A 7,989-nucleotide genomic window follows, 5' to 3' on the forward strand; every position below is an offset into this window, starting at 1 on the left:
TGTGGCAAATGTGAAACTCTGTTTGTTGACTACATGGGTTTATCCATCCATTTAAAGTTAATCTCCCTTGTTTTCACTTACATTCAGTGCTCATTTGATTAGTGATATGATGATGCAAGCAATATGGAGCTGTTAACTTTGAATGTGTGTGAACATTCATCCTCAGGAATCCACAAATAGGGTACTTGAGAGGTAGGGGAATTTGTGTCGTCTCAGAACAGATACCCCTGCTGCAGTCATTATATGGCTAAAGATAGAAGTAATAAGCATGGGTGAGAGCAAAGGACAAAGAGAATGTGAGGTTACGGGAAAACAACATGGAAAGACGGTGATTGAGAGGTATGTGGGAGGGGATGGCTTATTTGAGTTAGAGAAAGCAGGCCTATACTGAAGAGTAATGAGATATTTGGTTAGAAAATTTATGGAGTCAGGACCTTGCTGATGAAGGCCTTAGGTGTCAGACTCTAGAATTTAAGTGAGAGGACATGGGAAGGAGAAAGTGATTCTAGGAGATGGCTCCATGAAAGAGGCTCTTGGGAAAGATAGTTCTGACAAACGTGCATGACAGAATGGCTGGTTCAGCATCTGGAGATGTAGGTAAGAGCTGAAGGTCCAATGCTCTTGGGAGGTTTCTGGGAGCTGAAAAAAGTACAAATGCAAAAAGCGTCACAACAGTAGCATGTGGGCATGGGTGGGCCATGAGTAAGTTGAGGGTATCAGTGAAGTTAAGGGATATTTGTTGTTTGTTGGATGCTTTTTAAGGGTATTTTTTAAATTCAAAGACAAATAGATTTGCTTACAATCATTCTTGTAAAATGCTTTTTAAAAATATGAGCAGCTTCTTTGAAAATTACAGACACGTACATCAACTATGATGATCTATTTTGGGAGGAAATTATTCATGATTATGCAGAAATAGACAAGCTCACACTGAAAGATTAACTATTAAATTCTCAGTCAGAACTCCATTTATGTCTCTCATTTCTTGATCAATTTCTGTTCCCACTTAGTCTTCTACAATCTTGCCAACTTCCTAACAGACTCCCCTGTTGAATCTGTTTACATTATCAGTCACCAGATCAACCACCAACAGACTGGCCTCAATGGCTCAGCCTGCTGCCTAACTACCCACACTTCCATCTTGGATTAAAAGATATGTTTCCATCATATATTCTTCAATTTCAGGTAATATGACTGACACCGAGAGGATCCTGTCTGAATCATGCCATTTGGCCTATAATCTTTCTGACTCAGTTATAGGAACATCAAAATAAGCACCCATATATCTTTTTAAAAGGCACAATCTGTTTATTTGAAATGTAGCATTGCTTCTTAGCTTTCTGATAAGTTCTTTTCAAGTGCAGCTGACATCCTGTAATTCTTGTGCACTTTGCAGAGTCAGGGTCACAAACCCCATATCAGAGGTGATCACCTATTGTGGTTTGACTCTTGGTGGCCAATGCATACACTCACCCTTCCTCTTCTATCAGGCTTTGAGTTGATGGTCAGGAAAAATCGGCAGTAGCATAAGAAACAGAAGCTAGAGAGCATGATTTTAAATTTAACCACATCCACTATAGAAGGAACACGTACATGTTTAAAAGCAATTCCTGTTTTCTGTCTCACATATCTCAGTTGACCTCTTTCTCTTGGACACAAATTCCTGTCCTGTACATCCACAGTGATAGGTATTGTCTCTGAATCCTTTCAAGGTAATTTCTTGTGACTGCACACTGTCCCCATACAAACACAGAGCATTTTGATTTATGTGTGGATTCATGGTCATTTCAGTAACATTTTTCTTGGTCTTAACAAAAGATCATAGAACTCTCTTCAGAGCCACAGTAGACTTGAATGACATCTCCAAAAACTGCAGATTAATAGCACTGAATAGCCAAATGTTCCGTAGGTGGTTGCAGCTTTATGTGTCATTTTTCCAACAAAGCTAATTTGTTTATACCTGGATTGGAGGGCATGTTTTGTTTTTGTTTGTTTGTTTTTTGAAGCTCTGTATGCATATTATCAGCAAGTTACAGAAAAAAGTAAGATCTGAGGATTTTCTTCTGGATCAGTTTTGCAGGATTCATGAGCAATATCTTCAACATATTCAGCAAAGGCTAGATTTAACATTTGGTCCACTTCATCATACATAAAATGGCACAGCTTAGAAAGATGTAACAGAAGTTTGCAGAAGGTCTTTGATATGCTGTGGGGTCCCAAGAAGGATGTCAATATCATTCCAAATGCGATTAATTTGGCTTTGACATGATATTTCACCCAAAAAAAACTCACACAATACTGAGTTTTCTAGTAACATCTTTGAAATCTTGGTTACTTGGTTTGCCAGTTCCCTTGTTGGAACCAATGAACAGCTTTGTAAATGGCTTCTTGAGTTCTTTGGAGTGTTTCATTCAAGAGTATGGCAAAGAGAATACCTTTCCTGTTCCTGTCTGCACTTGAACAACTAAATCTTTTCCTTCATATACAGAATCAAAGGCTTTAACTTGAATAGGAAAGAGATATGTCGCCCCTCAACTCACTTTATAGTCTCCCCAGAAACAAAGAAACTGGAGAAAGTTCCTTCCTTTCGTTCATGTGTTAGTCTCCTCCACTTCATCACTTGATTTATGAGTAGAACTCTCTGAAGATAACACTTAATTTGCCTTGTCTTTCATACTCATCAACGTCTTCATTTTGTGGGGATTTCTTCTTCACAAGTGAGACGGGGAGAGTCCATGTGAACGTCTACTGTGTCCTTTATTTAGCTTCTCTTTTGTGTTAGCTTTATCTGGAATTGGGAGAATCCAGGTCATCTATGATACCATTTTCTCTTGTTTCTGTTTTTGTATCTGGTTCATGATAGTTTGACTTCCTTCTATCACTCTACACATTTCTTAGCACCTTAAAATCCTCTAATTAGTTTAAGTTTGTTGGTACTCAGCAAAGAGTCTAGCACAATTAAGCGCAAGTAATATGATTCAGAGACTTAGTCATGGTAGAGAGCATGGCAGCACGCAGGCACACATGGTATTAGAGAAGTACAGGAGAGAGAGAGGGAGAGAGAGAGGGGGAGGGAGAGAGAGAGAGAGAGAGAGAGAGAGAGAGAGAGAGAGAGAGAGAGAGAGAGAGAGAGAGAGAGAGAGGAGGAGGGAGAGAGAGATTTGGCTGTTTTTACAGACTGGTTTATATTGTAGGTATCAGAGACGACAAGAGGACATGACCTCTTGAACAAATATCAAAACACAATATTTGCCATTTTAGGGATTTATTGGCATAAACATGATAGTTGATACACAGGGATAAGTAGGTAAGTATAAAAGGTATATAGAAAGGGAGCGAAAACAAAATATGAAAGTGATATTTAGTTAGTTCTTAGGGTTTTAAGATAAGGGGAGAAAACAGGATAAGCTGCTGCTGTGAAAATAGGGATATAATATGCTGAGGAGGAAGACCTCAAGGGAACATACCAACCAGGTTATCCTTTTAAACTCTTCTGAATGGCTTGTTAGATATGCTGTGTGATGTAATAGCTGACTAGTCTACAACTCCATCACTATAAATATTTCAAGGTGATAATGTGACCTAAGTTCAGTCTTTTAAAATTATGAATATTCAACTTCTATGAGTGAGGGAAGAAAAAACTTTGGGATAAAATTAAAATCTCAAGCTGTGGAATACACAAACCCAGATGCAAGGTGTGTGTTTTCGTTCATGATGCATGGAACTGGCATAGTTTCCAAGGGAAAAGGGGCTGGCATAATCAGCTCATATTCAGCCCTGATTTATTAGCCCTCTATTTGATTCCAGGCACTAAAATAAATACAAGGTAATTTAACTCTCAATCTTGGGTTTGGAGTGATGGCTCAGTGATTGTGTGCCTTTGCTGCTCGTCCATAAAAAGGGAATTCAGATCTTAGCACACGCATTGGCCGGAGTCTAGAAAGCACTGTGTGAGGTGCTGCTGATGGGAGCTTGTAAAATGAGATGATATAGTCGCAACTGCAGTGACTTAAAAAGAGTAAGATGTCAATGCCAAGTAGAACTAAGTAAATCTGTGACTAATATTAATAAACTACTTAATTAAGGGCCAGAAGGAGCTTTTTTCCTCCTTCGTGAGGATGATATTGCCAAGTAGATAGCGTTTATGAACTAGTAATTTAAGCTACGAAGTTGTGTTAATAAGAAACCTTGCAGTTTTAAGATAGTTTCCAAAATTACTTGTAGCTTTTTTTGAGGAGATAAAAAGAAAATATTAACTTTAATAGTACCTAAAAAATCCCAATATCTACTATAAGTGAATATTTATTTCTTTGAAAAGATATTGACCTAATAACTACCATAGCCATTAAGTCATTAAAGTAATGCTTAACACTAACATCAAAATAAAGTCTTCTTTCACTATTCAATATTTTATCAAGAGTCCCAGCTGCACATTACAGACTTGTAGAGAAAAATGAGGTTGCCACATGGCTTTCAGATTCCTTCCTTGATGAGCTTGTGGCACATGTAGGTCTGTAATAAGATGAAAGCTACTCTCAACTGCCACTGAACCACTGTGGTAAAGCTGAAAATTAAATAACTACTGACATTTGTATCTCTCTATCCAAATATCTGTTCTCCATTCACCTATAGTCAGTCTATATTCCTCTATACTTGAGAATGTAACAAAAGGTGTATTTTTGGAAATCTATAACATTCAGATGGGAATTTAAATCTTTTCCATTATCAGAACTCATTGGTTATAGCAGGGGAAACAACTACTTAATTTAAAGTATTCTTGCATAAGGAAGTTAATAGCTCTTTAACATAATTTGTTACTATTTAAAACTAGACCACATTGGCATTCACTTTCAACAGCTTCTAAAACCTTGATAGGAATGTACTGCTTTCTAAGTGCTGTGATAAAATATCTATTGAGGAGCAACTTGAGAAAGGTCTTATTTTCCCTCAGTGTGAATGCACACAGTCCTCTGTGGTGGCGAAAGCATGGTGGCCAAAGCATGAGGTGCTGGTTACCATGCATCTATAGTTAGAGAGCAGAGGAAGATGAATGCTGGTGCTAGTGGATGATTTCCTGTTTGTTTGTTTGTTTGTTTGTTTGTTTCCCTTAAACCATGATGCCTGGGAATGGTACCACCCTCATCCAAGTTATATCCCCTCTCCTTAGACCTCTATGGAAATATATTTAGAGGTGTGTCTTCTAGCTCATTCTAAATCCAGTCAAGTTTCAATAAAGATTAACCACCACAAAAAGTAACTGTGATGCACATGAGCAAGCAACATCAGTGTGTGAATATACAGTTTTTGGAGGGGCAGCAGTTCACAGGCTTCTTTCCTCCAACAGATAGGTATGGTTTGTTAATCTTCTCTCTCATCCTTCTATAAAGAGGGAAAGATACTGGAGCAGTAGTTCTCATAGAGCTAAATGGACTTCTTTCTGTAGAGGGATGTGCAGGTAGATGAAAAGTGATGCACTGGGAACAGAACTTGTGTGTGTGATGCCCTTGTGAGGAGGAGAAGAATGATATAATAAGCTAGAAAGAGGGAAAGAGAGTTCTTTGAACTAAGACTGCTACAAAAATCTAGGCACTTTGAGACGTTAAAGAAAAGAGAAGAGGATTCTACTCAGTCTAGCTATAAACTGTATGATTGATTATCTTTTCAAAATGCCCAACAATGACTGCAGCACATGCATGAACTCAACCTCACAGACCGCAGTGACAGCAGTGCTACACACACTTTCTGATAATAAAGAAAATAGCCTTTCAAAGAGCTGACAAAAAGTAAGCACTCTATAAATGATAGCAATTATTATTTTAAAATTTCTTAGCTCTCTATATGGCAAAGAACATCATCATTCAGATAAATTGTCAAGCTACAGAATGGGAAAATATGATTATGAAGTTTGCATCAAATAGGGGACTAATATCTAATATATATATAACTCAAAATACTAGACATTAAGAAACAAAGAACCCATTTAAAAATGAGGTATAGAACTAAATGGAGAATTCTTAAAAGATGAAACACAAATGGCTGAGAAACACTTAATAATGTTTGACATACTCAGTCATCACAGAAATGCAAATCTTACACCTGTCAGAATGTCTAAGATCAGTAAAACAAATGACAGCTTACTTTGGCAAGGATGGGTGGTAGGAGAAACACTCATCTATTGCTGGTGGGAGTGCCAACTTATACAGTCACTATGGAAATCATGTGGTAGTTCCTCAGGAAGATGGGAGTTGATCTACCTCAAGACCCCACTATACCACTTTTGAGTATATAACCAAAGGCCTCTACATCCTACCACAGAGACACTTGTTCAACCATATGCATTGATGCTCTATTCACCATAGCTAGAAATTGGGAACAGTCTAGACGCTCATCAACAGATGAATGGATAATTAAAATGTGCTGCATTTGCACAATTGAATATTAACCAGCTGTTAAAAAACAAAATCTCCATATGTGCAAGTAAATAGATGGATCTAGAAAAACAATCATCTTGAGTGAGGTATCCCAGACCCAGAAAAACAAATATGATATTCATTCACTTACATGGAGATGTAGCTTTTAAAGCTTTGGTAGGCATGTGGAAATCCATACAACCGCAGAGGTTAGGTATAGAAAAAAGGACCAGGCAGAAGAGAGACATTTCTAATTTGGGGAACTATAGTTTATGCTGATGGAGAGACAGAGGAGAAACTTGGAATAAGAGTATTAAACAGATAAAGGGAGAAAAAAGAAATAAGGGAGGGAATACACAGAAGAACACCTAACACTATGTCTACTTGAGGAGTCATATGGAAGCCTACTACAGTAGAAGTTCTTAAAATAATACACACACAAAAGAAATCTGAGTGGAATCATTAAATAATGGGAAAGACAAAGCCCCAACAAGACTCTCACCACCAAGAGGAAATCTCTGGTGCCAGAAGTAGGTTACTTCTAATTGAGTTGTTGGCCTGTATTGCCCCCGTGAAAACATACAGACAACTAAAGCCATTCTCAAGGCTGTTGGTTGCTTGTCACAAACTGATGGTAAGACCCGAGTGCTGAAGAAAACACCTACATATCTCAGTGAACAGGGAGAAATTGAGCTGGCACCTAATGAGAGCATTCACCATGCTGACTGGTTCTCTGCACACTACCAGAGAAGAAATCTAAGCAGCAACTCAGTTTCAAAACCTGTGATATATAATTGGTCTACCTGATAGACCAATGTAATAGTGGCACAAAAGTTGTGGTAGTAGCCAACCACAATCTGACTGGATTTAAGGCCCACTTTACCAAATGTAACCCATGCCTGGAACTGCTCAAGTGGCCAATAACCTGAGTCAAGATAGATCATGGATCTAGGGAAAACCCAAATACTATAGTTCTACTGAAATAATGTGTCAATAAAATGACCCCTAACAACATTGTGCTGTACCCATAGTGTCCTGTCCTACCATTATCAGAGATGCTTCCTCCTGCAGTAGATGGAAACAAATACAGAGACCCACACTGTGCAGAGAGTGAGAAACCATAGAACATTGAGTACTAGATTGGGTGTTTCCATAAAATATCTCCATTCAGGTTCAGGGAACTATGTGTAAGTGGAGCCTGAAAAATTGTAAGAGACAGTGAGGATAGAAAACCAGACTGAGCCACATAGGCACAACAGAGACTGTAGAAGCAGGCACAGGGCCTACACAGCTGTAAGCCGGATGAAGTGACAGCTCTGAGAAGAGAAGTGAACAGAAGCCCCAGTCTCTCACCCAGAATCTGTTTCCAATTAAAAACCACTTGCAAAATGAATTTTGTCAAGGGATTCTCATGGGATATCCAAACCACACTTAAGAGAAGGCCCATGCCCAGCACTACATGATCATAATTCTTTGTTTGATCACTTTTTATCTTACTTGTCTTTTGTTTATCTATTATGGTTCCTGATTTTGCATTTTTATGGTACGTGCATGTGTGTGTGTGTGTGTGTGTGTGTGT

The 7,989-nt window shown here is 38.3% G+C and overlaps 1 pseudogene; it reads right to left on the minus strand.

The window, feature by feature from the left end:
* Positions 1-953: 953 nt before the first annotated feature.
* LOC127194898 (ATP-dependent RNA helicase DDX50-like) lies at positions 954-7,354 on the minus strand (annotated as a pseudogene).
* Between the last annotated feature and the right edge of the window lie 635 nt (positions 7,355-7,989).

The sequence above is a fragment of the Acomys russatus genome, chromosome 10 (assembly GCF_903995435.1).
Source record: "Acomys russatus chromosome 10, mAcoRus1.1, whole genome shotgun sequence".
Classification (NCBI taxonomy): domain Eukaryota; kingdom Metazoa; phylum Chordata; class Mammalia; order Rodentia; family Muridae; genus Acomys; species Acomys russatus.